Below are 25,591 nucleotides of genomic sequence, written 5' to 3'. Positions count from 1 at the left end.
GTTTGTGGTTTCTGGCACTGTTTGACACACAGAGGAGACTCCTTACGAGCCCTCCAAGTGTTAAAGCTCTTCCCTTGTTGTGTCACCTCATGTATTTGTCATACATATGTCTGCAGTCTGTAACACGGCATGTTGGACATTCACCCTTACTATGTAGCCAAACATGTGGAGACACTCACCAGAGACAAGGAATATGAGCAGTCTGCACTCTGCATCTGCAATTCTCACACCAAACATTTAACTATTTTTGCGTTAAGATCATATTGAAGAAACAACCAAAAGCTGACTTTGATTATGAATTCCATTTCAATTTGTAATTTTCCAGCATGTTTTTTATCTTGTGGATGTTTCATGTACGCAATGTTTAAACTGCTGCAGGCCTTTCATTAACAGGACAAAACAATCACAGATTTTGGCTCACGTCCTATTTAATTAAAACAAAAAAATTATTTGATGGAGCTGGAGCTATTTTCCTGTTGCCAAAATGAAAGCAGGCAACAACGACTTGCTGGCCTCCAGGGTACAGCTAGGAAACAAAAACTACACGTGCTGTCAAGTTAAAGTCTGGGTCTAAAATCACTGATCTTATCTTTCTATTTGTAATGCATGCACAAAAGTGAAAGAAAAACAGTGGATAAATTTTAGGGAAAAAAAGGGAAATCCAGAGGCAAGGAGGTCCATTTTCAATGATGTAATGAACCATTTGTACCCTCAGTCAGTCCAGAAGATAATTCTATTCATGCTCTCTAGAAAGCAATTAGTGTAAGAACTGAAAATATTGGGGCAATAATAACAATATTTAAAACCCACACAGGCCACTGAAATGTTTTAATTAATTCTTGACATTCATCAAGCTTACAGCTAATTACTATTGTGCTTGGAAACCAAATTTCTATGGAGCAATTCAATTTCAGCATTAGATGTCCTAATGACTGTTTTATAATTTAATGCAGAGGTTACTGCTCTTGCCTCGTGTGTCAGGTGCCTTTCTTTCATACACCTCTAACAGCTGGATGCAATTCAATCAGATTAATGAAATAGCTGAATTAAATTAGTGACATATTTCAGCCCAATGAATCAGTCACAATTAAGTGTGGCACCAGCCTGGTGCCAAACTATCTGGTAATCACTCACCAAGTCAGCGCAAAGGCATCTATCAGCTAGTTGCCAGAAGCTAAGTGCAGTAATTCTCCACCTATTACTATCTGCTATCCCCTTCTATGCCACCGCTAGCAATATACAAAAGGACCCAGGTATAATGTGAAAACGGGAATTCCTAACCTTGTAAGAGGAAGAAAACGCTGTGTTCAAGCCCCTTCTACTGCTGAGAAAAGTTTGCTGCAATGTCAAAAGTAACACAAAGCTGTAACAACAGCCACTCACAGATACAGGAGAAAATTGTTACATCTAACAATTTGGTTATAACTGATTGAGGTTTGTGAAATTCCTATTTAACAGCTGAAGTGCTGTCTCACTTTCAGTGCTGTAAAAGGTATCTCTGCTTCATTAGTAACCTGGAAATTCCCACAATTACTATGTTATTGGTGTGAGGAGACACGAGATTAAAGAGCAGAGACAAGACATCATGCTGGGCTTCTACCACCTGTGTATTTCCTGGGGATCATCCTCAGCCAGTCATACCCTAACTTTGTCTTTCGTATACTTTCGTATACAAGGTAATCTTTTTTTGAAGTGAACAAACCCACACTTTCTAAGGCTCAGCAAAACACACCAGACCTATTCACAGCAGTCTCGGCCTCTGCAATGACTTCCACAAGGACAGCGCAATGGGGTTTCACCCACTTCGGTGACTGCAGGGAAGCGCAGAAAGTGCAGTCCTGCCTCAGGCGACACCTTGGCTGTGTACTGAGCTGCAAGTGCTGGAGTCTCTGTCACTGCAGAACGTTGCCTTGATGCTGCAGAAAGCCATAAGGAGGGAACCACCACTCTCTGGTGTAAATCTGACTTCCCTGTGCCCACAAAGGACAGCAAAAAACCAGGGCTGAAAACTGGGAATAAGGAAGCCTAACTCTGTCCACAATTTTCCATTTCATTGATACACCTGGAAGAAATACTCTCCTCCTTCTGTTGGGCACTAAAGAGGCTGGCACGGGAGGTGATTCTAGGGGCTGTACTTGAGCTCTAGTCCCAGAAGTTTTCCTGCTATTCAACAGACTCACTCTCCTACAGCAAGCACAGGTTTCAAGCATCTCACCTTAAACCCTGAGAATTGTGGCGACTGACAACCAAGGAGTCTTTCTTGCTGCCTCCTACACGGGATAGAATACCCCATGCAGAGTGCTACCATGAGGAACTGCCATGGTTTTCTTCCCTTTCTTCATCACTGAAAGATCCAGCTCCTTCTGACCTCTCCCATGGAATCCATATGGACAAAAATTTCCTCCTCCATTGTGTCCTTTAAAATACAAGATCTTGATGGAGCAATGGATCTGACAACTACTGCAGTGTTTTGGCTACACAGCATATATGTGCAGTTCATTGCTACCGACCTGCTGCCCTCCTGAATTAGCTTACAGAGCATCACAAATTCAGTAAAGGCACCAACAGTATGCTCTCAATACAAGAGCCACTTAACTAATTTTTTTAAATATGGGCTAAAAAATCTCACACAAAATAACAAAGCAAATTAACTGAAATGACAAAATACTCTTTGCAAAATTAAGGGGGTTTTACTTCATGCACAAAAGCTGGATTGATTTTCTTACAATAAGTTCGATAAAGTTAACTGGCTATATCTGCTTCCTAAGTAAATATTCATTACGCCACTTCATTGAGGGATATATGCCTGATCTAGATAAGACAAAGGATTTATAAACATGCTCTATCCAAGTTAGTCCACTGAACAGATTTAATTTACAAGTGTGATTCAGATGGTGAATTTGGCAAGATGTGAGGTTAAACTCTAGGGGCTCATGGGCTCACATCAGAGCCTTTAAACCTAACTGCTGAACCATGGCTCTCAGGTTTCATGAAGATGTACAACAGCTTCTCCAGCACACCGTTCTAAGCATTCACATGGATACAGCAGCATTCACACCAAGAAGCCTGTTAGACTCCTGACACAGTGGTTACAGAAATCAGAATTCAGCATTTGTTACAATTCACTAAATCAAAATGCATTAGAGCTGCCCATATGGAGCTAGCTGCAGGATGAGAAACTAGGACAAGACATTTCCAATCTACATGATGCTAGTACCATGCTGCTTTCTGTTCTTGCTAAATTCGCTTCTCCTGTCAACAGCAATCCTCTGAAACATGGGGCTCTAAATTTCACGACAGAATGCAACTTCATGGTACTGAGACTGTGATAATTAAGAAGAAAAAGGGTGGAAAAAAAGAGTAATTTAGCTAAATTTGATGTTAACTCTGCGTTATGCTTTATTATGAGAAACAATTTGGGTCTGTAATAGGATGAAACTAGGGGAAAAGAAGAAAGTAATACGTGTTTTAGGAAGCTTCCCAGCAGTGAAGTCTTTCAGGCTCTAAAACAGCCTTGTAAGAAATGTCATTGGTACTATAAAACTAAAGGTACTGGTCTACAATCCAAGACACCCATCATATGTTTAAGTGGTGGAATATCATCCTACATTTTCCTTTCAAAGGGTCCACCCTTAGGTCTGATAGCCAGGCAGGTATCACAAAGGCAGCAGCTAGCTAGCTAGCAGCTAGCAAACCAAACGGGAACCTGGTGTGAGAGGCAAGGGAAGAGCCCACTCCATCTTCCCCAGACTTCCATCTCAAATGAGATTCAGCAAAAGTAAAACTTCTGAAGCAATTCATAGACTGCTCAACCACAATGACTTACAATTTTTACAGCAATGTAAGTGAAGTCAAGGGCTTTAAGACAGGAGTAAAAGATCTGGTTTAATTTTTCTTAATTCAACTGAAGGTACTCAGGAAAGGAAGAATCAATGCCCTTAAGTATGTTCCACAACCCTGTGCTTGAAAAATCCACTTCATAAAGCTACATAGTGAATTTTGCAATATCCACAAGACAGCTTCAGAAATAGAGTTTTACGAATCCTGCTGTAAGAAAAGCACTCAGCATTATTCTCAGCATTCCTATTTTCAGAGGTGGTGCCTAAGCACCTCTGCTTACAGAATCTGGGTAGTTCATCCCCTACACACAGAAAGCACACTGGTTTCACTGGCAAGAGCTACGAGCCTTAATTTTTGGATTACAGCATTTGTCTAGGGTTGGATACATGGGGGTTGTCTACAGCAATATATCAAATCCATGTCCAAAACACTTTTTGGTAAGGTACTCACTATTATTAGTATTTACATTTAATATTAAATGTAAATTATATTAATTTATATTAAGTTTAATATTATTAATATTTTCCAGGTTATGTGCAATTCTGACAAAGAAAAGGCTTCAGTCTATTGTGTTCTTTACATAGTGACAACTGTTCTTATTTTACCTGCCACTGAACTACCTGCTACATCTGTTTACTGAAGAAGGTTATTTACTGCTTCTAGCAGATCCACAGATGCTCTGTGTAACTGAGGATTCACGGAGCCTCATTCACTGTACAAACCTTTGCTTCTGTCACTTCCTTAAAAGTCTATCATGCCCTTAAGACTGAAAGCTAGAAATTACTGCATAAATAACACCTCCTCCCCCATTTTTGACTCCTGGATCCCCTGCTAATTCAGCTGGTTGTAAAGCAGTGTAGAACTTGTGCCTGAGGCCACAGTTTGATGCAACAGTAAATCCAACTTTAGAGCTCCTCCTACCAGATCAAAAGCAGCATGGCTACTCAAAGCAAAGTGCTGATCCAACATAAACTCGGCCAAACTGTACACATTCCAGAAATGTCAGTGGATTAGCTCTCTAACACCAGGCTTTACGCTTAATCAGGTATCATTTGCCCTCCTGCAGCCAGCATAAAGAGGGTACAAACTCTAGGTTGCATGGTCCAGCTTAGGAATGCAATCATGTGGCCGTATTCGGTTCAAATCAAATTGTACCATTAGGGGAATCTAACTGAGGGCAGATCTGCTATTAATCACTCTACAGGGAAAGACACCAGACTGCAGTGTTTTAGACGATTAAAACCTCCAGTGCTAAACTTGCCATTAGTAGAAGAATATACACTGTTGTTACTAAAGGAAGCTGAGTAACAAATCATTTGATAATGCCATCAAAGCTGTAAAATATAGATAACCCAAGTAATGTATTTTAGAGAGCTGATAGCTTTTCCACTGCCAAAAGCCCCGTTAAATTTGTTCATTGCTACAATAGCTGAACTTTACCTTTCCTCTTTGTACTCCTGCTAGCTCCTAAGACCTTTCTTGCTGCTGTTAAAAGCCTACTCAGGTTCCCTTTATCTTCCAGAACAAGCACAGGCAATTATGGAGGCCGAATTCCTGTAATTTTTATTTTGAAAAATAACCAAACCCAGAACGTAGTTTGCTAAATTACAGCAGAAATACTGACTTTAATCCAGGTAACAAAACACATCAGAATGTTTTTATCTATGCTCTTGACAGAGGAGCTATAAACTACTCAAGCAACACATAAGACGTTACCAAACATGAGTTATATTTGAAAATGGAGAAATCACAGTACTTGCAGGCACGAAGAAAGTTTGTGCTAAACATCTGGTTCATTTTAAATATCTTGGAATATGCATAGAAGTCCCTCTCACATGCCTACGCTAGAGAAATTATCCACGCTTCCTATTAAAACAGAGATCAGGACAGTCATTAAAGGGAAATGTTTCCTGCTACTTCACCATGTGTTCATAATAACAAATCTGTCATTTAGCATAAAATAAAAGGCCAGCTCCCTGTCATCAGTGTTGAAACACCAGTAGTACTAGTGGCAAAATGCGTGCTATTTTCTTGCTGTTGGTATAACACTCAATTTGTACTAAGGCCAAATCACTTTGTCAATGAAATTTATCCACCAGGTATACAGTTCACATTTTCCTTCCAATAATAATTACTGATGAACCTGTATTTACGAAACATGGCAAATTTGCTCTTCTTCCATGACAGAGGGTCCTTCGCAATTCCCTAGCACAAACAAACCTCATTTGGGATGCATGCATATTTTATTCTTATGTATGTTATAGCCTCCATACTGATGCTAGCTATCCATCCTGAAAGAATCACGCAGTACCTGAGAAATCATGCAGCCTTAGTTTAAGGCATCTGCCCACAAATGCACAAAATGGAGGCACTCAGACACAAAATTGTTAGACTAATGTCATGCAGAAAACGTGTGCTGTGCAGTATGACTGTAATGTAAATCTCCCAAACCCCAGGCCGCCACCTTACCCTCTGGACTGAGAGGACGCTATCAGGAGCTCATTCAAGAGTTCTGTGTCATTCATGTATTTTAGACATCAGTCACCACCAACATTCACTGCAAAATCTTCATGCAAAAAGCTAACTGACACTGAGACATCCAGTGTAAGATTTCCTACTGATATTTTCAATGACATTTTTAACATCAACTGGGCAATTTTCAACAGACTATGCCCGCAAGTCAACTAGAGCTGTTCAAATGAAATCCCCAGCTATCAGACTATCTACCCCAAATGCCTACGCATTAGGCAATTTCAAATACAGACCAATGTACTAAAAAAAACCACCTTCCACTGTTCGGTGGATTATTTTTCGAAGGAATATATCTTCAGCCAAAAACTGAAATGAGCTGCACTATGAACAGTGCTTTTTGAGACAGAAAGAACATTAGTGAATTACAGAATGACGACAGTCTGACAATCCAAGCCTAAAGGCAGACTCCGTGACTAAACTTGTGAATGGTGTTAATGTTGTGGAAAAACTTTCCTGTAATATCATAAAAGGAGAAAGTGCAACCTAGTGAACATGATTTATTCAGGTACCTCATGAAGGACCAAGACAGACAGAGTTGCTGGGAAGTCACCTTCACTGAAATGCGGGTGTATTCACCCGCATTCCTGTCAAGAAGGTGAACATCCAACGTGCATGGTGCTACCAGAGATGAACCTTCTCTTCTGGCATGTCCAGGATGTGGCTTCTCCAGCACTTCACATCAATATAGCTAGAAGGCACCCTCCCCACTTCTTCCCACCTCTAAAAATTCAGCTTTCAACTTCAACAACAAAGTTACAGCTTGCCCATACAGAGATGGAGGAAGGACAAAACCACTCAGTCAGACAGCCTGTCGCCACTAAATCACATTAAAACTCTGAATAAGAAGCACCTATTTAGGGATTTAATGATCTTTAATACATGCATATTAGTTTCATACTTTTAGTTATTTCATACTAACTTCCTGAATCTTGCCTTGTAGCAAGAACTCAATATTTCCCCTCACAAGAAGCCTGTATTTTCATGATCTAAGTCAGTTCTTGGTTCAGTCTTCCAAACCTTCTAGCGTAGGCTTTCTTCCAAACATAGTTCCATTATTACTTTTAAACACTCCCTCCCTCTTGCCTCCCTCCATTTCCACATCAGACTCACAGCCTAACAAAACAGAAATGCTGTGCCACAGCTCCCTGCACTGAATGCCTAACTTGAAGCCATAAAAGTCTGATGGAAATCTCTGTAACTAACAAAGGGCTATATTTCTCAAAATAACATTGAGCTTTGTCCGTTCATCCACAAAGACCTTCCCCACCTTCTGCACAATAACGATGACTTCTCAAGTTTTGAGTCCTTTCCAGACATGGTCAGGGTCACTATGTGGCTTTTGTCCCTAGCTACTTCATCTCAATTAAAAGAAGTTAGCTGTTCTGAAGGGCTGTGAATCTGGTTAGCCAAAAATCAAGAACCCTGTTCATCAAAGTAGAGGCTCAGGATCCTCTCTCTGTCTTCCCACCATTCCCCTCTGTCCATTTAGTACGTAAGCTGTAGAGTGACTCAACATGATGAGCAGCATAAGGCAGACTTGGTTGAGGTGCTAAACCATCAACAATGTATATTTCACTAGTCAAATATGAATATCCAGAGAGTTTCAAAACAAAAGCAGTTGCAAATAGGCATCTGTTTTCTATAATGCAGAACTGGAGACAGCTGAAGCAATACTTGGTAGTGAGTAGATATAAATGTAACTTCTGTATTAAAAGCATTAAAAACCGTGTGAATACCAGCTTTAGCTCCAAAAGCAGAGCAATTCAAAGGAATGGGAAAAGCATCATGCATACAAATACACAGAAATCAATGTCTGATATGAGTTCACTTGACTCCACAAAAGCGTACTACACTGAAGAAATATGTGAAAATAATCATTCCAGGGGAAAGAAAAAGTCAATAAACATCAAGCAAATCAAGTCTCACTCTGTAAAATCTGTTTATTGAAAAGCCAGCTCCAGCCTAACTACTGCTCCCTCTTAACAATGTTAATTTAAGGAGTAATTCTTCCAAATGAACATTCTTTATGGAGGCAGCTGTAGTGTATGGAGCAGAAGCTGTCTGGGTTAGCCTTGGCAGCAGGGCTTTGTAGCCCTCCTCTAAGAAGACTGCCACTGCTCAGGGTGAACCAACAAATCTGTGACCCGCACAGAGCTTTACTATAGAGCTTGGACCATGGGTACCAGTGGACCAAGATACACTGCAACTTCATTCCACCTTTTTACACATCTGTCTGTTCAGAACTATTATTAAAAAGAAATGTAACTTTCCCTCACAGCCCAGATTCAGGGCAGCTGCCAGAGAACTGACAGTTTACTGCCTGCAGTAGGATACAGCAACTCACACCCTGTGCAAAGGAAAGCACATGGCCAGCGCTGACCTCTTCCCAGGTGCTAAGTCCTTCTTTCCAGCAGATCAGGTTGCAGCACCATTTGTACTGCTGCTACAACCCGGACACAGAATAGTTGTAATCTCAAGAAGAAAAGGCTCAGGCTTGTATGACTCTATTTGAGACTATAAGCATGAATTATCAGTGGAAAGAATATGCTTAATGACTACGGCTGCAAAATTCATTGGGTTATATACAAATTAAGTATAATCTCTTCCTGCATGTCCTAATACACTATACTGGTACATAATTCTACTTCCTTCATATTCTCAGTCAGTTGTAATTCAGTGAACACCATTAACCACACATTTGCTTACATCTGCAATCTAGGAAAAATAATGTTCTTTCTGATAACTAATCTCAATAAAGCTCTTCCTTTCCTGCAAATGCCTAATTTTAAAGTAAAGCACTGCTAGAAAAATTAACTTAAGACAGGCTGCCTACTCGTTGTACTTAACAGATTCAGAGCTGAACAGATAAACATTTTTACTAGCAGTCAGCCTGCTGGGATTGATTACAGATGTTTAAATGATTAAATATTTGTAAAAAAAATCATAGCAAATATATAATTTTGGTAATGATTAAATATTTGTTAAAAATATAGTAAATATATAATCTTAGCCAACTTTATTGCAGGTGTCTAAAATAAGATCAATATTCTGTTTTACAGACAGAATACTAAATGTGACGGGGCAATGACTTGCTGAAAGTGATTCTATGGGTAGAGAACAGGGTACTGAAGCAAATGCACACAAGACTCAAGTAAGCAATGCACCAGGTCTCAGCGATTCCCATTCAATGCTTGAAGGTTCATAAATCTGAACTTCAGAAATCACACACCACACTTTATCCTATAGAAAAAGGGATGCTCCCAAGAGACAACTTACAAAATGAATCCAAATAGAGTTTTTTTTCCTTGTTTAGATCTCCCTTAATGAATTTAACAAATAGTACTGGAAAATAATGGTGGCAGTAGTAATAGCAATAATTAATAATTGTAACAACAATAATGATAATAATAAGGAAAGAATCAAACTCTGTGGTCTGGCTCTGGGCCCCTTGCAGCCGATTGCTGCTGCACCTCCCTGGAGAAGGTTACTCACCAGGTGCCCCGCTCCAACAGCAGCCCCAAGCATCACCGGCACTCTGGGCCGGTCGCACTCCAGCAACTCCCAGCTGCGGTGCCGTCGCTTGGGGAGCGCAGCAAAGCTGGTTTCGGGCCGGCTGACAGATTGGCTCAGGCGGGGAAAGCCATAACGAGCTCTTTGATAGCTTGTTCACCCTCCCCCACTGCAGCAGGCAAGCGCCGGCAGGGGAGACAACCCTGCACAAGGAGAGGTGCCAGGCATATCTTTTGTAGGAGGTAGTTTTCCAAAGAGGTACCTGGAGACTCTTCAAGGGCCCACTGATAATCTGCGAACACAAAGATCTAGCTTCTCAGGAATACGCTTCACCTCCTTCCTGCTCCCCCCTCCAGTGCAAGCAGCAGCAGCTTTCACAGGGCAGGGCTCCATAGGAGCTGGGAGCTAATTACCAGATGTCTTGTAAATCTTTCCAATCTGCACAACTTCATCCAGTTTACAATGCTTAACATCAGCTCTTTTGGAACCTTTTCATCCTTATTTTTGTGTAACAAATTTTCAACAAGCCAGGAGTTCTTTGTTCTCTCCTAATAAAACAACCTAAAACGTTAACAGTTCAGCGTGAAACTAATGAACTAAATGCACTTTTCTGGAGATCTGAGCAAAATTACAGACATTTCCAGATTTATGTGCAAACTTATTAATTTTGGAAGAAGTCCTTTGAGCTGTTTCTTTAAAATACCTTTGGAACTACAAAAAAGAATAAAAATAACAGTCGTAAATTATTTATGTGTTTCGTCAAACATATGGCCACTCAAATGCTGCTCTTATTGAGGACAACTTACAAGAAAATCTAAAAGGGGGCTGAAAAGAGAAGTGCACCAAGTCAGACATTTGCTCAGATGCCACTGCTCTGTCCACAATATTTTCCTCCGAATAACTGCCAGTGGCAATGCAGAGATATTCTGCAGAGCACTGAGCATTCAAGTCTACAATTTAATGGAAATGATTTTCAATTGCCTCCTCTTGGGAGAAATAGTCAAAAAGATAAAGAGTGAAGATCTAATCAGTTGACTATTTCTGCTCCTGCAGCACTACTGACACAGGAGACTGACAGCTCTCCCTAACATGTATCAGTAGGATCCATAACAAGTAACCATATGAGTTTAGTATAAAGCAGGAATATAGACCCCACTCACATGAATCCTCCAGCTGGCAGAGTTGGGAGGGGTTTGAACCACCACAGAGGGCAGCTCTATAGGTGCAGCTGATTGCACAGCAAATGCCTGACCATGCACTGACTGTACTATGGAAGGAAAGATGACTCTGAACTACCTATGCCCAGGGCCAAGAGGAGTAGGAGACACACAGCTTTTTTCTAGCTTTATAGTGGTAATGTCCTGTTTAACATCGAAGTTGCTTTATTTAAACCTCTTTGACCAAAAGAAACAAAACAAGAACTTTCACCTGGGGCAAAACACCGCTGGATGCCACCTGTGCTGGAAAGACTCCATCATAACTAAAACTGGAAGCAATACCTTCACTTTTATTTTGTACAAATCCTACCCTGTGGATGCTGCAGATTATGTGGTGTAAAAATAAATAACCTTTTTCAGCACTCAGTATTGAATGTATTTAGATGTATGCATTTTGGATAATAAGCCTAAAATGCACTGTACTTCTTGGTAGTTGAAGATCACCTGCTACAAGTAGCATCTTTCCCCTCCTCCAAAATACTAACATAAGTAGCTAAAATACTGTTCTTAGCAGATTATACTTACAAAAGCACTCAGGAAGCATCAAGTTTATAGGAACTGTCACTATAGAAGGAGCAGCTATGCCCCAAACCAAGTGACACTTAAATCACAATCTTCATTTGAGCTGCTGTTGCAAGCAAACACTAGTATTAACTACAAAACCTCTGTTGCTAAAAAAAGAAGTGACAGACATAGAATTTGTGGCTGAGTTCATATGCGGACAACTATCCAGGAGGATTATGGTTAGATGAACCTCCCGTTTTGGCAGGCACAGAATGGCATGATCCTTCCACAGCTCCCAAGCAGCAAAAACCAGAGAGAGGACTGGGTCCTTCTACCACAGGTTACATCCTTTGTGCCTTCAGAGAAAAGGAAGCAAGAGGCCTCATTCATTCAAAAGAATTCAGGACAACAGAGTAGAAGAGTTGCCCCATTTACAGAGGTGCAGCTGCAGTACCTGAAAAACTGCAGCTCTTCAAATACACAACTGTGATGAGCTCAAGGCCCATGAGGGTATGCCATGTGGGAGCCAAATGTATAATGCTAAGGCAGCAACAGTGGGTTTTTTTTTTTTCCAACCAGCCTAAAAGCAATAAATTGTTTATAATATAATCTAGGAAGGGAAATGCTGCAAAATCTGGTACTACTCTTCTGCTGAGAGTCAATGCTGAAGTGATGACACCAATAATTTCTGACTTTTTCCATATGCTTTTCCTGCATTCAATGGGAGCAGTCACTCTTGTCAGCTCTAAAGGAGCCCACCCTAAGTTTCTGTGTATTAAATATTTAAAAAAAAAAAAAAAGATTTACACTGTTTTCCTCCAGGGCACTTGGGTTCCCATGCTATCTTGAATTCCTTAAACGCGAGTGCTTCTTTTCTTCAAATGTTAACAAATTCAAGTCATTATTGCAGCAATTTTATGAGCATAGCTTTGTGAAAAGATAGATCTCCTAATATGCTCTGAAACAGTCTATCTACAACACTTTCATGCACCTCTCAAACACTTCAGAGCAGGCACCTCCTTTAAAGAGCTGCCCTGGAAAGACCTCCAGCACCGGGCACGACCTCATTAACCACTGACTCATCTGATGCATGGAAGAAGCAGCAGTCCACCTTTAACACAAGGTACTAAACCACTGAAGGCATAAAGACAGTGATTAGCAACATGATGTGGAGCATATCATTATGATACATTCTTGACAATGCTTCTTAGCTTTCTTCTTTAAATTTTTAAAGCTTTTTATCTACTCTACAGATTGGCATTTCTGTGCTTCTCGGATCAACAAAGTGGCTATGCCAAGCCTTCCTACAAAGAATTACATCAGTCACTTAAACATCGAAATAGTCATGAACTAATCTACTCAGCTCAATTATATCGCAGTTACAAATCTTGACCAGACCTGCAGTCTGATCTGGGGAGGACTTTGTGGAGGAGCACAAAAAAGGGTGAACTCACTGCGCTCTGCGGAGTGGGTGCCATTGGGATGCACCTCAGACACCTGAGCATCCTCTCCAGACAGCAGGTATGGAGCAGAGAGGAGCATCTCTCAAACACCTGGGCCTTGAAAACCTTTAATGCTCTGAAGGTCAAGCTCTACCATGAATCCATATAAAAGCTAGGAGGCAGTTTTGCTGGCACTCCCAACAAAGTGCTGCCTAACAGACACAGGCTGGCTTTTAGCTTCTGAATGGTCTCCAGGCAGTGCTCCAACCACGGTAGCTTGGAGTCAAGGTGCAAAGTGAAGTAGACACAGATAAGGGACACATTCAAAACAACATGGTAAACTCCAAGTGTCAAGCGCACATAAATTAAACATAGATGTCTATTTGGCATCAGAAAGCATCCAACAGGCAAATAAATCCCAACTTTCAAACACTGACTTCTCCCCACCTTTATCTACTTGCTGTTTGATTAATTTCGACAAGTTAGGTCCACAAAATTAATGTACTACTTCTGCAGAGTGTACGTTTCCAGCCTCCTCATAGTTCAAATTTGCAAGCTCTTCTACAGCTTCCCACTCCATTCACAGCTTTCTCAACCTGCCTTCAGAGAAGCAGGTTTCGTGTATGTCTTCTGCTAAAATCTCAGCCAGCACAGACCGGCCATGGTTCTCCCAGAATGTGCCTACATTTGCTCTACCTCTTTCCCTCCAGCTGGCTCAGCCAAATGCCTCCCATCCAGTCTCAAAGAGATCTTCGTCCCCTTCCCTTTAATATGCCCCTCGTGCTCCTTCAAACTGCTACTCTTCTTACAATGAAGACAATCTTCATCTCATGAAGACAAAATTCATTTTCCTTGACAATCTAACTCAAGGAAGAAATATTAATTATAAATGGCATAGTTAATCTGCTTCATAACTACTGAAAATATTAAACAGATAGACAGACAGCAATGCCTACATATCTTTCATCATCAGTGATTCCAACACAGATTGTATTATTCACTTTAGACTTATATTAAAACTGAAGTTTCGTTTACCAAACTTTTCTTCTAAGCGTGCCTGAGATAAACACTAACAACCAGAAACTACTGAAAACTAGAGTGGTTTTTTTCTTCCTGGATTTTTAGTCAAATGAATGCAATTATCCTCTTTCTGAATGGCAATTAATTGGTTTCTGCTTGTTTCATAACAATACAGAAAAAACCTATCATGTTTTTACTATAAGTCTGAAGAGGCTAAGACATGCCTCTAGCTGTTTGTATGTTAATCTCAAACAACTGTATCAATGCAAATCGGCTATAGTTACCTGCAATACTTTGATCTGTTAACGGTACTTATTTCAACATATATTTCTCCTTAGAAATAATTCTTTTTAATCTAGAAGTATTTCAATAATGAAGAATAGAAACAGAAAAAGAAAATGACAAGGAAATATTAGAGCAGATTGATTAAATATTCATAAACTAGAAAACACTAAATAACACATGACAACCTTAATTCTAAACCCTCCTACAAGTTCCTGAAGTTCCCTTTAACTACCTGACTCTACACTCTAACTTAAATAATTTTTCACAACTTTAGAGACATCACCTTTTAAAAAGACAAGTATTATGTATCGATAATCTATAGAGCAAATTGCCTATACCCAGCTTCCTGCCAGGCAAAAATACCTAAATACCAGAGAACAGCAAGGGCTCATGTGCTGAGCCAAGTTCATCACTAACATAGCCCCTGAAACACCTATGAGGAAGCAGTTCCACTGGTACAGCAAGTTACATGTTATATGATCATTAACCTTCATAGGAAAGGAAAAGTCTTAGAGAATAGTAGGGTTTTTTCCTAGCAAAGACATCAAACTAATGCCAATACTATAAGAATGATGCAAATATATAAGAAAGAAAATATAACAGGATGTATTAAGTCCATATGAAAACATAGGCAAAAATAGGACCACCAATTTGAGAAAGAAACTAATTTAAAGGGACTGTAAAGTACAGGGCAATTGTATGTACAATTTTAGAGACACTGCAAGAAGTCCTCTTGACAAAGACTGCAGATGTATAAACATTCAGATTTGCAACTTTTACACTTGGGCATCTGTAAAGTTATCCAAGCAGCAGCAGCTGCATTCCTTTGGGGCTTAGTACTCTGAATCCTCATTTTTTTGTAAGAAACCCAAAAAATTGTTAAGGCATAAAAAACCTCTGACTTCTTCACAGTAAATCCTCAACCAACCACTCTGAGTTTGCTTGCTTGCTTGCTCTCAGTCCCCTCACCATTACATTCTATACACTTGCCAAGCACAAGACTGTTTCCCTGCCCATCCTTTCTTTCAGCTACATGACACTGCTGTTTGTTATTTTTCTGCAACTTGTAGCTAAAGCAGGGCTTGAGACACTACACGTCAATTCATTAAAAAGACATAGGATTGAAGAATTTATTCTGCAGACCCCCAAGAGTGAGAATGACTTTCATCTGTAAAGAAATCACTTCATCTTCCCTCTATCTCAATAAATAAAACTGTCTTTATTATTACTATTTTGAACACATAAACAATAGAAACATTTGCTGTCTTTGGATTTAGCTGTCTCAAATTCTTTACTTTAGCTGAGGACCCAGACTCAAAACTTTTCAGTATTAATGAAAAAGACAAAAACGTGATCCCAGCAGTGGCACATCTAACCCTAAACCAGCTCTCCCTCACAGACAAAGAAAAGTCCTTTATCAGAAAACACCAAAAATAAACTCTGCTGAGGTAGGGAGTAATTTGCTTACTTGACAAAGTAAACCAGACTATGTCAGCAGACTCACTGCATACCAAGGAACTGTCATCAAGTGAAGGTGCTCACATGGGATTTTAAAGAAAAGTCTGTCCGGAAAGGGGTCAGTACTGTTCCCTCATCTCTGGGGGCCTGCCCTCTATATCCTGCACCAAATAATGGACAAGGTGCTCTACAATAGACCCATTATTGGTCTTAGATGGGAATACCTGTTGGAGGAGAGTTTACAGATGTCTTTGTCCTGGCAAAAGTACCACGCACACAGCAATGAGAAATACCAAGTCTGAAATCTGACTCCACAACATTCAACTTCTCTTCTGCATGCTGACGCAACATTAACTTTTGAAGCCTAATTATGATCATTGAAATGTCAATAAACTCACTCCACTGTTGAACAACAAACTGAAACATGTTATCAGGCGGGGATTTGTTCAGAGCCACCAAAGATACATTTGGCATGTCCCATTCCTCTGTTCCTTTCAGTAGGGCTGTTCCAGAACAAACACACATACAGAAAAAATTAAATAGTGTGGAGCAGCTGGATGCAATCTGGATTCTTACTTAGGAGAGCAGTGTTCGAAGCATGTCAAAAATGAACCAAAAGCTGTGTGCCCAGGCCCAAACCTGAGAGGGGGAATTCTCATGCCTCCTGAAGAGCTGTCAGCAGGGGTCCATGGGAAGCGGTGGAGAGGAGAGGACCACTTTCCTGGTGGCTATGGAAAGTCAGACAGTGGCTCAAGTTTTATTATCTGGGAAACATCACAATTACCAGCAGCGAGGAGTCAACCAAAAGGAGCCTCAAAATGGTAAATGAGATCAGCGTAATACACGGTATTACCTTCTGTTCCTAAACAGATAGAGTTTATGTTGGCTGAAACAATTTTAGAAACATCCCATGCAGAACACATTACAGGAGCATTTTCTATTCCCTCTTTTCCTGAGGATTTACTGGAAACCTCGACTAGTTCTTAGGTAACCAGGGTGATCTAGTGGAAGAACTGGTTTCTTACAAGTAGCCACTGCCTTTGTCAGTCTGATGAGTAGACTTAGCTCTTGAGCTGTTAATGGCTGACCAATGAAGATCCAGAACCCAGAACATTCTTCTATTTAAATACTTTCTGGATAGCTGCTCCTACCCAATTTAATGGAGGAGGTAAAAAAGATTTCAGCAAAGCTATTTAAATCTGTAGCTTTTTACAGGACTTATGCAGGGTATGTACTGGTTAGTATATATAGCTGGTAGAGGAAAAATTTTGCTGGCACTAGGTATGCAGAACATTATTAAAACGAACAATTGTACTCAGTCGCTTTGACCAAATTCTGCTCTCCATCAGCCTCGCCTGACTAATGTCACTGACGTTAATGGATCTGTTATATACCAGTACACTATATTAATTTTAGCCAGCAAAAATGCTAGTAAGAACTAATCTACTTAATTTAAAATTCATAAAAAGACAGCAACTTGTGCTTTTATCTACAAACACACAGTAAAATTATAAAGAATAGTTCAATGTATAGCTAATGAATTAACATTAATAATTAATATTTAACAATTAGCAATAATTAACATTAATAATGTATAGTTAATGAATTAGTACAGCTAATGAATTAATAAATAGTGTAAAAAGAGGCAATAAAACTGAAAATGAAACAGACCTCCAGTGCTTTAGATAAAAATCAATTTATAATTTCTTCAGATTTAGTATTTGTTTTACAGAAAAATATCTCGGAACCTGTACAATTTTTCCCAATGAGATACAAAATCTCTTAGAATGAAATACAATCTCTGAGCATAAAATGCAGATTTGCTTCAGGTTAACTCACTGTTCTTTTGAGTAAAGGCAAAAACCACAACCTTATTATTTGGGTTTCTTGGTAAACAGATTAGATCCACAGATGCAGCTACCGCGTTACATATGCATGACAACCACTGGCATATTGCTCTAACAGTGCTCAAGAACACATTTCTCTACCAGTTAAACAATCTTTCCTGAAATAAACACATCTTTTCCATTATCACAAGCTATAAAGCAGTTCAAGAGCCCTGAAATGATCTTTTCATTAGTTTGAGATGTTTAAGCATCTGAGTACTGAAACATCCCATATAAGCCTTATGAGATGGGAAGAGTATAAATCCTGCTCTCCCATTCCCTTAATGAGAATGCCTAGTAAAAATGTAAACTAATTCTCTTGGCTGCCACTATCCTGTCTATTGAATGAAATCTGCCTTTTCAACCTCATATATTTATATAACTTTAAAGCTACAGTATCAGTACGGCTGTTTGAGGTTACTCATCTGATGCCACAAGCTGGCAATAGTTTCTTAACTTCCCTCATTTCTTTCTTTTTCCTTTTTGTGCCTTGTCTGAGACCACACAGGATCACCCACCCTTTAGCAAATCCATCTTCTTCACGTCAGTCCTGTACTAGCCTCACCAAAGTCCACCCTCTGTCAACAAAGTAATTGCAAACCCCTTAGCTTGCAACATTTCCTTAGTGAAGGCATACTTTAATAAATTTGAATTCCCTACTTGATTATAAACATGACATGCTTTTAAACTCAAATACATATTAAATATGCTTAAACTGTGCTTTCCTCCTCTCCCTCTAAATGGCGCCTTGTCCTCCTAATTCAAATACAGATGGTGCTTCTCCCACAATATGTCACTGTTATTAGCTGGGAGGACACTTCTGTCTCCTCTTAGACTTACACAGAGGTCCTTGCTCAGCCCTTTCCCATCATCCTCCAGAGGTCTCTCTAGGGAAGCGAGAGTTTCAGGCAAGCTACAACCTGACTGTCCAGCAGCAAAAGGAAGAGAGTGATGATTTGAGCTTATTTTCATGCCTGACCTCGGAAGCCAGCCAAAAATGCCAGCAGTACCTCTGGACAATTTGGTACTAAACACACTCAGAAAGAAGTGTGTTTAGAAGAATGAATGTGTTTAGTAGAAAACAGAATTGTGAAGCCTCCTGCTGAAAGCCACAGGTTATAGGAGATCCCAGAAACCCTGGGATGGTGCAGAAAAGCAAGCTGTCTGGAGAATGGGTCAAGAAACAAGTTGAATCGCAGGCTACTTTTGGATGTGGTCTGCAATCACAGCTAACTGCAGAGCAGAGCCATGCTGCCTGCACCCGCCTGCTTTTACCACCTAGCCAAAAGCCGGATCGCAAGATGTGTTTAAAGGAAAAGTACCATGGTGTAAGCTGCCAGAAAGAACACACAGAAGATGAGACTGCTGGAGAGGTGGGGTGCCTTTCACCATACAAAACTGGAAGTGAAAGCATGCTCATTTGGTCCTGATTGGTCCTGAAATAGCTGTCAAGCCTACTGCTAAGGAAGCATTTCTCCAAGTTAATTCCTGAAAGCACACATCTTGCCAGGGACCAAGCAGGAGAAGGCTGCAAATCTACTCTTCCCTTCTGCAGCAGACTGCTGCCCTCCTATTATTGTTAGGTCTTTTGGGCGTGCTTCTTCACACTCTTTCTTGCTGGTTGCACTCTCTCTTACTGCCCTGCATTTGCCAAATCACAGCTTTGGAATGGACTGGCAGGCACCCAAGCTTGTACCTGGCTCTCCCAGGTAAACCCTTACCGCCAAGGAGATGTACTTTCCCTGGAAATAGCCATCCTCCTGCTCCTTTTCTCACATCCAACATGGTGAGAGTGCCCCCCTGGCTGAGAGCAGGCTTCCAGGCAGAGAAGTTGCTCAGGAGCAGAGCATCCATGAACATCAAGTGAAAGCAGGAACTGAACACCAGTATTCCTTTGTGGGTTTGTACAACAGGAATTAGATCACGTAAGAGACAGTCTCCAGCTCATTTGTTTATTATAAAGTGCCTAATGCATAATTAGGCAGGGGGCCCTGCCCCTCAAAGTCCCTCTTCTTCCAGCCTGTGCTCTAACCTTTTGATGAAAAACAGAAGAAAGGAACCACGTGTGTTTAGTACATGTAACATAAGCAGGTCTGGTGGCATGCTGATACTTCCTGGTCTCCAGGAGAGGGATAACAGCTGTCTTGCTGCCTCAACCTCCTGATCTGAGTTAATTCAAGCAGTGTCTGAAAAACCCTAACCCCTATGCCACAGTGCATCCGAGCTGAGGACAGGCAGAGGACAGTCTCTCGCACAAGCTTCTTTACGCAGCCCTACACACAAAACGCCCTACACCAACCACTCTGTCCCCACACCAATCATGAGTGTTTCCTGCTTCCTCCCAGCAAGCTCCAGTCAAACCTTGTGGTTTCTCTAACACTTTCTTTTTATGCAAAAAAAAGAGCATTTTTCTTTTTACTTCAGTATCGCCCTTTTCCTGGAGCACTAGAACACACAAGGCAAGAAAGAGCCTTTCCACCCCAGGCTGTTCCTGTTGTGTTTGCCACACAAGTGCAGGACGTGGAAGGCATCTCAGGGGCACTGGTCATCTTGCCTTGGCTGCGATGGTCCCTGGTGTATTCATACAGCTCCTTGCAGGATCCAGTGACGTTTCCATACTGAGCAGACAGCCTCTGAGATGAAGTCTGGCCAGCTGGTATTCCCTTACAGCATTCACCCCTATGTGAAGCTCTGCCTTTTGCAGACTCTGCAGCGTGTATTCTCAGGACTGGCAGCTCACCTGCACTTCATGCTCCTTACCATGGGAAGGGGAGCTCACTACTGATGCTCAGCCCCGCTATGCATTTCCTAAGCTGCCACACACCACAGTGAACATGGAGATCAGTTCCCAGAGGAGACAAGAAATCCAGACAGACCCACAGGCCTGGTCTATGCTTTTACAATACACACAGGACTCCACGGAAGAGTTCCCTGCTCACCACAGCCCAGCCCCCACAAGGACTGAGGCCTTTCTGAGTTCCCAGATGCTGCACTTCATCTGACATTGTGTTCACTGAACAGACCCAACAAATGTAACCCACGTTTGTTATGGAACAACAGAAGTGGGATGAAATCACCTGCAATCTCATAAAGTTCTCCTTCAGGCCCTGCGTGCAAGCCAAAGTTGCTTGTTGCTTGTTTCTTTTTCAACTGATTCAAAGCAAACAGAGAAATTCACATGCCTGGTACTGAGGTAAGACATCAGATCCACTTTAGATATGTCCTGCAATGTTACACTGGACAGCTCAGCTCTGCATAGAGAAAGACAACTTCTGCAGTAATGGCAGCCAGTTGTAACACAGATCCTCACACCTGCTCCTCACAACCACTAAAACTAAGTTTGCTTCTATTTGGCACTTTTCCTACCCTCCTAGAAACACCACAGTCAAACAGTTGCGGGGGGGGGGGGGGGGGGATGTCCCAAAAAAGTGGTGGCTTAAAATAAACATGCAAAGTTTCTTGTGAAAATGAGAAATCCTGATCTCAGATCACACAACTGTAGAGGATGGCGCTGCTGAGCACCCAGCAGGCGTCTCGGCCACGGCCAGGCGGGCAGACACACACAGTGCTGCTATTGGGCGGCCATCTCCACGCACTGCCCATTCCTGCCTGGGGGCTGCAAGGGACCGATCTTCTGGGGTGAAGCACCCCAAGGCTCATCTCCTCCTGTCACCACGGATATGCAGACATTGCCTATTCAAACAGGAGCTGCCAAGGAAGGGAGTGAATGAGGAGGATCTGCAGCAGCAGTTGCTAGGGGTTATAAACTACTCCTGCAACAGGAGAGCTCAGAAAGACACTGATTCCAGATCTTTTTATTCCACCTCCCTCTCAGATTACAGCCCAAAGCCTTTGCAGGGTACTGCTCCACCCTATCTGGGTCATTGCCCATCTATGTGCATTGCTAATGAATTCCACAGCTGCAAATCAGGAAAAGAGTTTTGAGATCTCTGACTGCTTCATCTGGCTTACACCTGCATCTCTGGTATATGCGCAAAGTCCACCCAGATCACACTTTTTTACCATAGATAGGGACCAGGGCAACCAGGAGTTGCCCACACCATGTGGAAAATGTACTTCATCAGTTTCTACCAAGGACCAAGATCCCCTGTAAGACACTCTGAAAGGCATAAGTGCTACCTCCCTATGCGGGATAACAGCCAGAGCTCTATTTCCTAATTATGTCAGACTTTAAGGTCACCAAGACAAGCCATCCAGCCCTCTTTTTCAACCAAGCAGGAGAACCATTAGCTATAGTGGGTAAACTCTTCAGAACAAAACCTGTCCTTGTGAATGTGTTTTGTGTTAGGCTGTTAGGATTAGCACAACAGGGTCCCCTTTACAAGCATCCCAAGAAAAGAAAAGAAAAAGGTATTTGCAGTGTTGAGGAGGCTTGTACAAACAGACAGTGCAAATGAACATAAGCCCATGTTACCTTTCAGCCCTCTTACTTACTGGGTTGTGCTAGGGGTTGCCCACCCTTCTCCCACCTGTGAGCCCAGAGACACTCCTGCCCTGAGCATTATGCCCTTCAGCACTTACTGATGACAAAAGAAGGTGCAGTTTACACTTACTTTTACAGCTCCATTAAAAGGTGACCTGCAAATAAAAAAAAAATCAAGCACATTTAGTATTATGTGCTGAATACCCCCAAATAAACAGGATCAGATGAGCATTCAGCCCTCAGGCAAAAATTAGGCAAAAAAAGCCCTGGCACTGAATGTGTACTTTGATTATGCTCATGAAACATGAGTCCTACCTAACAGCAACATAGTGAGCAGTTCCTGACAACTACTGGCTTCACACTCCTGCCTCTTGCTGCTTACAAACAGCATACTGGGATGGAGGTGTGGCAGAAATACTACTCCTTGTAGTGGCATATCCCTGAAACTGCCAAAAGAAAGCTGACAAAAGTGAGGGGACAGCAGGTAGGTCCCACTTCCCCCTCTTTCTCTCTCCTCACCCTGCTCGGGCACCAAAGGCTACGCTTTCCAAACGCACTGACCTGACAGTGGAGCCACTGGTGAATCAGACATCTTTAAAGATGAGGATTTGAGATATGTTAAAAATAGTAGCAGTGCGTTGCACAGCAATAGGTAGAGCTTTCTCCTGTGAAAATATTGAACACAATAGTGATTTCTGACTTGCTATCACTACGCTGCTTTCCCCTTTTCCTTCTGCATTTGACCCCTCTTATCTGACTCCCTTCCCTTGGACCCAGCTCAGGAAACTGTTTCTGCATGTGCTTAAAACCCATCAACTTTAATGGGAGGTAAGGACATGCTTCCGTACTTCAATGACTGGAGTGTTGAAATGAATGTAGACCTCTCCCACCAGTGCTCTTTTGTAGCAAATTTTGTATCTTTATTATCAATTACCCTGTACAAAGTGATGAAAAATTAGCCCTAAGTGATCTGATTACTTCATAGCTACTTCAATTCATTTTGACTTAAAATCATATGGACATGTAGAATAAGATTAAGGGGGTTTCTGTCGTGGTATTCTTATACTACTCCCCCCGGGGCACACAAGAGGAGGCTGCTAAGCATCCTGCTGCAGTTCTCAAACAACCTTACTCTCCCCCAAGTTCTTATCTGCCATTTCTCTAAAGTGAGGCTTCACCCAGCACCACATTAACTTAAAGAAATACACTGCAGTGGTGTTCAGAAAGAGGTTCAAATAAGGTCTAGCATGTAGTTTCAAATCTTTTAGGTAAACACTTAGGTAGTGTCATCTAAATCTGTTCTGGTACATGCTTACTAGTTTTTGGTTTATTTAATTTTGGTTTTTTATTTCTCACTTTTTTGCAAAATCTGATACTGCTTTATAGGTGTTCAAACTGTTAACGTAAATCAGCCACATTATCCTGCAACTAAAACCCTGCTATAAAAACTTCAAAAACACTGCTTTGTAAGTACAAGGGTTAGAGCAACAAGAGGTATGCACACTCGCTACATCAAAATGCAGAATTTCAGGCAAATTGATTGACATTAACAAGAAACATTATTTTAAACTAAGAAACCAAACAAGTGAGTTAGACCAATGCCTGCCAACAAAAATTCTTTAGTTTTTAGTAGACTGACAAAGACATCTGCAATGGGTTAAGAAAGAATTTTAAAATAACTATAATTTTAAGCAAGAGATTTTAAATTAAAAGTGCTGGTGAACCAAGAAAGGGAGTAGGTTATGCCACATTCACACTTGCTTTTTAGAAGAGGCAGATGATGGAGTTAAACTGAAAGCACTGACCAAAAGCTGCTTGAGTTCACCTTTCTCCTTACCATCCTCCCTGAAGAAACCTGATGTCTTTCTGTTCTCAGCTAAATATGCTGCTGACATGAAAAACAGGCTTCCTCTTGCCTTGCCTGGGAAAAAGCGTGTCAGAGACCAGTGTGCAGGCACGGTGGTATCATGCCAGTGCTGCAGCCAGGAGCATGACTGACCATTAACAGAACAGAGGAAACCAGCCAGAAAAAAAAATACATGGTGTTTGAAGCACAAAATAAACAAACACAATAACCCCCAAACAACACTTCTGTTGATTTCATATTGAGTATAATAACAGTGGACCTCATACTTTAGATAAATATGAATCTCAGGAGCTTTCCATAAAGTAATGCTGGCATGGCTTTTTGTTGTTGTCTGTCTGATCTAGCATCCTCCAAGCAGTCCTTCCGCTAATATTTCAGCAAACAATTAGAAGAGACTAATTGCGCATAGAGAGAACCATGCATGAAACAGCAGCATGGGGTCTGGCTGAGCCTCAGTCCCTCAGCAAATGACTTCAAGAAGTTTTCGAACAAGCCAAGGACGAAGGCTTGCCTAAGAGCTGTACACGCAGCAGTAACACTTCAGTGAGACGCCCTCTCTTGAACAATTAGAACCATGATTCCAAAGAAAAAAACAAGTAAGGCATACACACGGAAAGATTAAAGCATTTTTTAATTACTCCATCGATTTAAATTAATTCCAGCTATTTTCCAGCTATCAACTGTTAGACTACCGGACGACGCCATCTAGTGATGCCAGCTGAAAGAAAAATCATGCTCCATCCTCTATTAAAAAGGTCGCCTCTTGCAAAATTCTGTTAGTGGGACTCCAGCTCCAGGAGGTGCAAAATTCTCAGCACCTCTGAGCACTTTCAAACCCACAGCACCAATTTAGCAAAAAAGTCCAGACCATTTTATTTACCCTAAAGTAATTCACAGAACTGACAACACAGAACGCAAGCTGGGTTTATATCACATTGGAATTTAAACATGCACACCACGTAGTCTTGCAATGACACAGGGATACAGTGAAAAGCCTAATAAATTACCTTCCAGTTTGGGGAACAGCTGCAGATAGTTGCTGTATGACAAAATAATTTACCGAATTTTTGAAGATTTCCATTGGTGTGTGTAAAATACCTGCTTGAAAAATCGCACCCCAGCCTAACAACCTCAACGGGAAAGAAACCCTGTGCAGGTTTGAACTCTCTTCTTTAAGAGGTGGAACCACTCAGTCGTCTGCTGGCGATAGCTGCTAGCTGTAATTAGCTTCTGGTGGAAATTGCCAGCAGACACAACTAGAAGTTTAAATCAATTGGCTCTGCTTCCTCCTTAGAAGAAAATTGGCATTTCAGGGCTGCATTCCAGCGTGATGGATCTGAGAAACCAAAGCCAATTTGACAAGAAAGGGAAGTGTCCCTTTTCAAGGCCTGCTTTAACCCTGCACATGCTGCATGTTCCTGGAGAGGATCTCATTTTTCTTCTTTTTGAATCACCAAAGGAAGTCATTACAAATACACAACAAATATCCCACCGAAAAAAGCCAGCGTTCAGCCCCAGTTATTTTCACTTCACAGCTGTGAAGATGGGAGAGGGAAAGACAAGATGCAAAAAGTCAGAAACTGAGA

The 25,591-nt window shown here is 41.3% G+C and overlaps 1 protein-coding gene across 2 annotated transcripts in view; it reads right to left on the bottom strand.

Annotated features, from left to right (window-relative positions):
• Window positions 1-25,591, bottom strand: part of UBE2E3 (ubiquitin conjugating enzyme E2 E3) — a 56,450-nt gene that overhangs the window by 6,895 nt on the left and 23,964 nt on the right. Inside the window, exons 4-5 of one of the 2 annotated variants that reach the window (XR_013957214.1) lie at window positions 23,976-24,132; window positions 22,269-22,293 (exon numbers count right to left, since the gene is read on the bottom strand). The exons of the other annotated variant lie outside the window; for it this stretch is intronic. The gene's annotated coding sequence lies outside the window, so the exon portion shown is untranslated. Of the gene's footprint in view, window positions 1-22,268; window positions 22,294-23,975; window positions 24,133-25,591 lie in introns of those variants that run through there. 2 annotated transcript variants of the gene reach the window in all.

Source organism: Psittacula echo (genome assembly GCF_963264785.1).
Source record: "Psittacula echo genome assembly, chromosome: 6".
NCBI classification, from domain to species: Eukaryota; Metazoa; Chordata; class Aves; order Psittaciformes; family Psittacidae; genus Psittacula; species Psittacula echo.
The sequence above is the reverse complement of the archived record's forward strand: the minus strand, read 5'-3'. Positions and strand labels throughout refer to the sequence as shown.